The 9,375-nt window shown below is 41.1% G+C and overlaps 1 pseudogene; it reads left to right on the top strand.

The window, feature by feature from the left end:
* Positions 1–224: 224 nt before the first annotated feature.
* Positions 225–7,853, top strand: LOC116896095 (annotated as a pseudogene).
* The last annotated feature ends 1,522 nt before the right edge of the window (positions 7,854–9,375 follow it).

Below are 9,375 nucleotides of genomic sequence, written 5' to 3'. Positions count from 1 at the left end.
AGACTGGCGTCTTACAGTGAACGTGCACTGTATTTGCACTGATGGCTTTCCTAGATGACCAAATATCCATTCATAGATGGGAAAAATGTGAGATGCTTTTCAGAGCCATCTTGACTTTGAGGGCATCCAGGCTTTTTAAAAGACACTTTAAAAGAAGGTTGGCACAAAAATGGACCAATAGCAGATAAATGTCAGCTGAGACCTCTATCATCAGTGGCAGTAGAATGGGGAAAAGAGCAGGAATGAATGGATTCAGGAACGAACCCAGCCTGCAAAGACATGTGCATAACTTCAGCCCCAAGTCCTTGACCTGGGCAGAGTGTGGGCTTGATGAGAAGTACCTTACCAGCAAGGAGCCATCACATGATAGAAATACAAAAATTAAAAATGCAATTGAGGTGGCTCATACTGGTAATGAGGCCTAGGTGTGATGGACATGTTCAAGGCTAGCTCAAGCAAAAGACTGAGACATTGTCAAAATAAATAAGCAAATCTACTTTAATCTCTTTTCCCCCCCATAGAGTAATGGCTTTACTCTGTGGAGGCAAAGGTTAAACCGATTTTCACATTTGGCAATTTCTATCCACCATGAAAGCAAAAGGATTTAATGGCTCTTGGAAATCGCATGCCATAACCTATTTAGGGACAGATTTAATTTTGGAATAATTTTTGGGAGAGATTGTTATCAATGTTTTTTAAAAATGTGTCTAATAGGTAATTTTATGGGGGAAGGTGTTTCTGCCCCACTCTTTGCCAGAACAAAGAAATGTCAGAATTTATTAACAAGCTGCAAGTCTAAACTGGGCAGGTTTCGAGATTACTATAACCTTAGTATACGCAGATAAATGCCCTGTCACTTGCCAACTGAGCCTTGCTCTTTCGGATGTGTGTCCTAAGGGATTATGGTCCATCTTGCCTCATAGTGACTTTCTTCTTGCCCCTCCTCTGTCCTCCTCATGGTTCCTACCTGAGAGCCCCTACTGGATCCAAAGTCTTGCTTTTCTCTCTTCTCCTCACTGTCAGAGATGATTGTACAGCATTCTGTACAGCATATTGGTCAATACAATGCCTGTGCTCAGATTGAAACCTGATTTGGGGGCACAAAATTCAGCATCTGAATACAAAGCACATGAGACCAACCTGAACATCTAACTGTGTCAGGAAGTTATATCATCATTAGCAGATTTTAATGTGCAAGGATAGGTATGTATTATGTAAAATATGTATGCACACACTTTGTGGTTCCTCCTGTTTGTGAGCATGCTATTAGTTGCCGCAAACATTACTTATGGACAGTGAATGAAAAGGTTATGAGTGGAAGGCTTTCTACCAGGGTATTCATGCTTCCTTGCTCATCTCTGAGTCATGAAGGCAACATTTTCACATACATATCTGAGTTTACAAGGCTTTGGGTATAGGTTGAGTCAAAACTACACAAGGGGACAGGTATGCAGCAAGAAGGGAACATAAGATTTAGGAGATGTGGAGATGAAAGCATATCCAGATAACAAGAAGTCTAGTTTTAAAAGAACCCCATCTCTGTACTGGAAAAGAAGATGTAGTCCTGACAAAGGAAACCCTTAGCATTGTGTGCGGTTGACCACTGGCTCCAGACAATGGGTTTCGTGACCTCCTGCAGCTGACAGCTTGTCTCCTCAGTGCCATGTGCTTCACAGGAGCGAGCGCTTCCTCCCACTTTCTTTTGTCACCTCCACTTCTTAGGAGCAGTATGTGTTCATTCATTCTATGCAGGATGGAAACTCACTTACATGTGTTGTTGTAAAATTATAAAAAATAAAACAGACTTTTTACCTGCTCTAAGTCTAGCACCGCAGTGCCCCAAGATATCTGGTAGATATCTTGCCAGAAGCACACATTCCAATTCTGTGGTGGCCCAGAGTCTCTGCTGCCACACACTCTCCCAACTCAAATTGCCACAAGAAAGGACACACAACACAATAATCTCTGATTCAATTGATAAGATATAATTGCCCACCTAAACATACAAAGCCCTATACACATCCATCCCTTAAAAACATTCATAACATCTTGTAAATACACAGAGTGGAAATTTTTTTTTTAAGATTTATTTATTTATTTTATATAGATGAGTACAACATCACTGTCTTCAAACATTTCAGAAGAGGGTATCAGATCCCATTACAGATGGTCGTGAGCCACCATGTGGTTGCTGGGAATTGTGGATGAGCAGTTAATGCTCTTAACCACTGAGCCATCTCTCCAGTCCCCCTTCCTCCCCGCCAGAGTGGAATCTTAATGTCAGCCTCCATGTTGTCTTCTGCAGCTTCTCTGCCCCACCTCCTCCTCTCTCCTCCTCTTCTCTTAAACTTTTTCTCCTGCCCACTTCCTTCTCCTCCAGTGACAGGCCTTGTTCTATCCTGTACCAGCCCTCACCTGTATTTTACAAATGAAATGGAGAGAAGGCTCTGGTGAAGTCACCTGAGTCCTGAGTACTGACTAGGCAGCAGTCCTTGGGGCAGTGGAATTAGCATCAAAACACAGATAACTCCAGGGCAAACCACAGCACACATGCTGAGCCTGATCCTGGACTTACTTCTACTCCTTTCACTGAGGTTCATGATTAAAGCCCAGTAATGGCACTTCACAGAGATACAATTTCCCAGTTTGACCATGGGAAAAATAGCATCATCAAATTTTATTAGAACTTATCTTTATAATGTTGTCAATGGAACTCTGAAACATTTAGGGTTCTTTGCTCTCATAAAGAATGTGTACTCTGCTTTGCTTTATAGAAGCCATTTCCTTTCTGGAACATAAAAAAATAAAGTTAAAACAAACAAACAAACAAACAAAAAACCCTACTGCACACAGAGTTCTGGGAACTGTGGAAGGATTAAGAATGACCTTTAGCTGGGGAGTGAGGCAGCTCCAGAAGATTCTGACCTAGTTTCTTTTCATGTGTATCATGTTACACCTCTACAGAAAACCCGGCAAAGTTCCATGCCAGCCTCGGGAAGATCCTTAGAATTCACAGCAGACTGGTTCAGTTCTGCAAACTCCAGGATGAAACACAGCTAAAATCTACTTGAGGGTGTCAGCAGCCACAGTAGGACTGTGTTTCTTTGTGAAGAGGGGCACACAAATGATTGTGCTGACATGGTGATTATCTTTTATTATACTATTATCTTTTATTATACTATTATCAGTGTATTTTCTTACACTGATTTGCACCTCATAGCCAAAAGAACACTTTGACAGTAATGTCACTTGAGTCCTCAGACAGAGGCTTACAGAGCAATATGACAAGTAGGTGTTATACACTTATGTAACATAATACAGAAGAACACTCCATTTTCAAGAACTCATATATTAAACAATTCATAAAAGAACATGAAAATTAAGGGGTGGACCATGTTACACAAACAAGAAAGGACATGAACATTTAAAAATATCTACTGTAAACTGATATAAAACAGACACATAGATCAGTGGAACAGAGTATAGGACCCACAGGCCAACCCATCCAAGTTACAAAGTTACAGCTACCTAATCTTTGACAAAGGTGTCAAAAACTGATTGGAAGAATAACAGGCTCTTTTACAAATGGTGCTGGAAAGTGACTAGCCGCAGATTAAAATAATGAAACCAGATCCATATTTCTAACTTTGCACAAAAATCAATTCAAAATGGATCAAAAAACCTTAATGTAAGACTTGAAATTCTAAAAGTGCTAGAAGAAAACACAAGTGAAATACAGGCAGAGGCAAGGACTTTTCAACAGTACAGGAAAGAATCCCATGAACTGATGAGTGAAATCAAAAGCTTCTGTGTACAAAGGAAACCAACAGCAGAGACAACCTTCAGCATGAAAGAAAAAATTCTTTCCAGCTCTACTTCTGAGAAGAGATTAATATTTAGAGTCTATGTAGAGCTCTAAAGAATTAAACCAAACCACCAAATCACCCAATCAATAAGTGGACTAAAGAAGTGAGCACAGTTGCCAAAAGAAGAAATACAAAATACTTATTTGAAAAAGGGCTCAACATTTCTAGGCATCAGGGAATGAAATACAAAGTAAACTTGCTCCAACCGTCTAGCTCATCCCAGCCACGGTGACTGTCATCAGGAAACAATGGCAGCCACTGGCGAGGAGTATGGGCGACCATCTCCACTCTCTCTGTTAGATTGTAGCAGACCATAGATCTTATTGTAGTGACTTGTACATTTTAATCCTTACCGACAATGTTACCATGTGTTCTTTGAATGTAGGTCGTAAGCCTTACTCGTTTTTATATCTTTAGAAGCATTTTCCCCTGTAGTGTTCTGCATCTATTCTCTCCTTCATAAATACTTTGGAGTGAAGATAATTTCTCATAATTTAGGAGTTTTGTGAGCTGGAGAACCTAGAAAATTATGCTATAGCTCAGGCTGGCCTCAAAGTTGCTATGTGGTCAAAGACGTCCTTAAACTGCCAATTTTCTTGCTTGTGCTTTCTGAATGCCTGGATCATAGGCGTGCTTCATTCCGGTACATGTAGTACTGTGGACAAACTCAGGGTTTCACAAATGCTTGGCTACACAAATGCTTCCAATTGAGCTACAACCTTGGCACCCAAAATTACTTCTTAAAGCTTGAAATTTTGATTTAAAAAGTCCATGTACAAGAAAACCAGAGAGCTGCTAAATGTCAAATCACATAATCTGTCCCATATGGTGAACATGCATACCGATAGGAGAGGGCATGAGAGCTAAGATCTCCCTCCATACTCCTCTCTGACCGGTAATGAGAGGACCAGGGATGCTCCTCGGTAATATAGGGACCAAGGATGCAGACAGGACACAGCAGGAATGCAGAGCCTCCTCTGGGGCCTGGTTCTGTTTTGCACAGAAAGAAAGGATGGTCAGACAGATGGCAGGAAGTTACTGGGCAAGCTGTTTATTTTCTTTGAAGGTTAATTGAGTAAAAAAGTGCAATGGCAGACAGCTTTGCAGCAGCTGGGCAGATTTAAGCCACAAGTAAACAAAACAAAAAACAACAAGAACAGAAGATGTAGAGCTGGTGCATCCATCATGATCCTTCCTGTCTGAAGGCATGCCTGGGTAGCCCGCTCATCTGCAGGGTCAGAGTGTGAGCAGTGAGAGCCAATCTGCAGACTGCAGTCTGGTTTGCACCACTGACCACTGACTCATCGCCACAGTGTCTCAACCCAGGGAGCCAGGAGAGAATCTCTGCAATCAGCAATACTTCACATGTAGTTACAAACATCAACTGCAAACAAAGACAGGGCCCCAAAACATCAACACTGAAGAAACTCTGTAGTTAAACATATGAAGGATAAACTATTAAATTTTTTATTATATTTATTTATTGGGGAAGTGGCACACGTGTGTCCCAGTACTTGTGTGGCCACCATAGGCCTTGAACTTGGGACATCAGGCTTGTCAGTATCCAGCTATGGAGGTCCCATTGAGATTTGAACTTTGAATCCAGTGATCCGAGATCGGGAAAGACAAGGTCTCCTGATGGAACGTCCTTGGAAGCGCAGAAACAGGGACGTATTGGGGTAAGATGGGCTAGAAAAGGCCTCAATGACTTGGGCTAGCGTGAGTAAAACTTGTAATAAGAAAGGGACAAGATAATGGTAAAGTGGTTTTGCGTATGTGTTCTTTTAGAGTTATGTTTTAGTCTTTGGACCCTGTCTAGAGATAGTTTATGCCCTAGATATGAGAGAGAATGAATGGGTTTAAGATAAACAGTCCTTCTGGACTCTCCACAGATGCTTTGGAGAAAGAGGAAAACTTTCAGAGCTCTCCTAGGAACAGAAGGAAGGCAGGAGACGTCCTGCCTCTCTGCTGGCTCCTATTGGAGAAATGATGTGTATTATCTGTCCTTGGTGCACCAAGCTGTCCATGTCTGTCAGTTTATGTCTGTGGTTTTTGTTTTTCGTTGTTTAAATGTTTTATCTTAATAAATAAAAAGGGGGAGTTATATCCCTGTATGCTATAAGATTCAGCTTTCGTGGTTCGGGTCCCTGGAATCATTCCTGTGCCCTTGGATAAAGCTACAGGAGTCTCTCTTCCTCTTCTTGTTTGACACAAATAACCTGTGTGTGTGTGTTTCTTTAATCCCGAAGGCTTTTGCCCGATTCTCGGCGTGTCGGTGCGGGCATGGGGCACCGACACAGCTATAATGATCAAGCTACCTTGCAAGCCCAATAAACTCTTAGGAAAGAAAGATTGTTCCAGAAAACTAGAGTTTCTTTAAAAGAACTACAGAGAACAAATATATAACACATTTGTCTACACTCTCAAAAAAGGAAATAACTTAAGCCCTCTGTCTTTGTGCCACATTCTGCACTTTCAGGTAATTACCGAGGTAAAATGTTTTCTACCAGACCAAGGACACAGCCATAGGGTGTGGCTCTGTTCACCTCTGTAATGATCACCTTATCCTACCAGAATACAGCAGGGATTTAAAAATAGTTTTGAATGGAAATGCTAGAACACCTGGGTTTGTACATTGAATTTTTTATTTGTTCTCTACTATGTCTGTCTGTCTGTCTGTCTATCTATCTATCAACTATCTTATTTTACTTTTATTTTATGTGCATGGTATTTTGCCTGCATGCATGTCTGTGTGAAGGGTCAGATCCCCTGGAACTGGAGTTACAGTGTGAGCTGCCATGTGGGTCCAGAAAATTGAATCCAGGTCCTCCAGAAGAGCAACCACTGAGCCATCTCTCCAGTCCCCTGTACATTGTATTTTACTTAGTTTTTGAGTGCCTTTTGTTTTGTATTGTTAAAGTTAGGCTCTAAATTGTTAATAGGTTAAATGGATTTAAAACAATAGAAAACAAATAAAGAAAAATAAAGATAAAGTAAGTAAAAGAGTGCTGAAGGAAACAAAAGCTGACGGAACTCTCAGAGTGATGAAAACCACATTAGAGCAGACAGCAGAATGCATCCAGTGGTGGGTGGGGCTCAGACCACAGAGAAGAAAGAGCTTTTAAGCAGGGCAGCAAATAAATGAAATTAAGGAAAAAGATGACAGCCACCTGCCAACCAGGGATAATGGTTGTCTTTGAAATACAGTACAGGATATAGGGTACACGAAAGAAAGTAATGTTCGCTTTCTCTCTCCACTACAATATAGGGTGGGTACCACTTGCCCTGGAACTGTTCTATGATGTGCTGCCCCCTTACACCTGGCTGGGTTTTGAAATCCTATGCAGATACCAACACCTCTAGAATATCAAGCCGAAGTTGTGGCCTGCTTTAATTGCTGGAATTATGAAAGACAGAGGAAACCAACCACCAGCTATGGTTCCCTGCAAAGGCCAGTATATATTCAAAGAGATTCCTCTCTTGAAGAAGCTCTTTCAGGTTCCCATCAGCATACTCAAGGATTTCTTTGGTGAGAGTGTTAAGAAAGGAAGTATAAATGCCATGCTCTTCCTCACCGCTGTGAGCATGGAGCAACCAGAGTTGCTGGAGAAGGTGTCCAGAGAGCTATGGTTGTGTGTTTGGTCTCAAGATGAAGATATCACAGAGTCCCAGAACATTCTGGCTGCTGCAGAGAGGGCTGGAATGTCCACAGCACAGGCCCAACATTTTCTAGAGAAGATCCCCCCAGAACCGGTGAAGAACAAGCTCAGGGAGGCTACTGAGGCAGCCTGCAAATATGGAGCCGTTGAGCTGCCCACCACTGTTGGCCATGAGGATGGTAAAACCTACATGGTATTTGGGTCTGACTGCATGGAGTTGCTAGTTATCTACTGGGAGAGAAGTGGATGGGCCCTGTGCCTCCAACCCTGAATGCAGGACTTTATGATTGCCTTAGAAAGTAAACTTTGATTTCTCCATCTTATGAAGCTGTCTTCTGTGGTCCTAAGGGCTGGAGCAAGAGTACACCTTTAAGTGTGGCTGCCTTTAAGTTCTGCATTTCAAGGAATGCTACTAGGAAAAAAAAGTCGAAAGCTGTATCGGGTATGATACAGCTGTGTACATAGAGGTCTCAACCCCAACTGAGGTGACCAATAGGGACGCACACATTTAGATCTGACCCATAGCATCAATACAAAGACTTTATGGATGGCTCTGCAGGAAAAGCAATCTTCCTATACGTGTGTGTGTGGGGGGGGGGTTAGGGGGAAGAGGAAGCTGTTCTTACTTTTTTTTTTTTTTTTAAAGAACTAGTCAATTAGCAAAGGGGGAGAAGCAAGGAATAAAACTTTGGTGAGTAGTGATTTAAAACACAGTCTTGGGAAAGGGGAGGCCAAGGCAGAACTTTGGGCCCTTTTAAACATGGGGCAAAAGAAATACATTCAGGGTCTTTGTTAAAGAACGGAATGCATTACTGTAAACCATAGATGATAAACACCAAGTAACATGGACATGCCATACAGCACAATACAGAGACCCAAAGCCTGGGTAGGGAAATGAAGTAGCCTCCGTTTCGTCCTCTTGATTCATAGCTGCCTTTGGAAGTTGCTGATTTTAAGAAACAAACTTAATTTCTCACATCTAGAAGTTAACAATGTAAAATTGTTTTTTTTTTAAAATTCGGAATGTATTTCTGAACATTTATTAAACATTCTTTCATAATTTTAGGTTTTTAGGAGATTTTACGAGGTGAATTAAGGCAGACTGCAAAGGGCACAGTTATTAAATGTGAAACACTTAGTAAGAATTCCTCTGGATATTGTTGGTGCAAATTTCAGATTTTCACAATTATGAATAAATAAATCTCAGGGGTGATTATAATTTAATATTAAAAATAAAAATAATAAAAAAGCATGCTGCAGCTGTAAACAAGAATGAATGGGGTCATGAGAGAGTAACATTAGTTCAGGCAATGTTGTTAAGTAAAAACTTACATTTGATACTTGGACAACAGGAAAAAAACTGCATGAATATGTGTACTCTTGTAGTTACTTTTAAACCCCATTGGCATGGGGCATTTCTACTTTTAATTTTTTTTTTTTTTTCAGAGCTGGGGACCGAACCTAGGGCCTTGCGCTTGCTAGGCAAGCGCTCTACCACTGAGCTAAATCCCCAACCCCAGAATTTCTACTTTTGCTATGTGCAGTGTCCATTATTTGGAATTTTTGCAGAGCATATTTCGTTTCATCTCGTTTGTCCTAATTCTTTTGTTTGTTTGTTTGAAACAGGGTCTCTCTATGTAGCTCTGGCTAGTCACTGTGCAGAGCAGGCTGGCCTTGAACTCAAAGAGATCCACCTGCATCTATCATTCAAATACTGGGATTAAAGGCATGCACCATCACATCCCACCTAGCCCCCCAATTCTTAACGATCTTGTTGGCTCTTTTTTTCCCCTTTCCAAATTGTTTTTGTTTCGGAATTAAAAAAAAAACTTTAAACATATAATCAAATA

Source organism: Rattus rattus, chromosome 3 (assembly GCF_011064425.1).
Source record: "Rattus rattus isolate New Zealand chromosome 3, Rrattus_CSIRO_v1, whole genome shotgun sequence".
Taxonomy (NCBI): domain Eukaryota; kingdom Metazoa; phylum Chordata; class Mammalia; order Rodentia; family Muridae; genus Rattus; species Rattus rattus.
The sequence above is the reverse complement of the archived record's forward strand: the minus strand, read 5'-3'. Positions and strand labels throughout refer to the sequence as shown.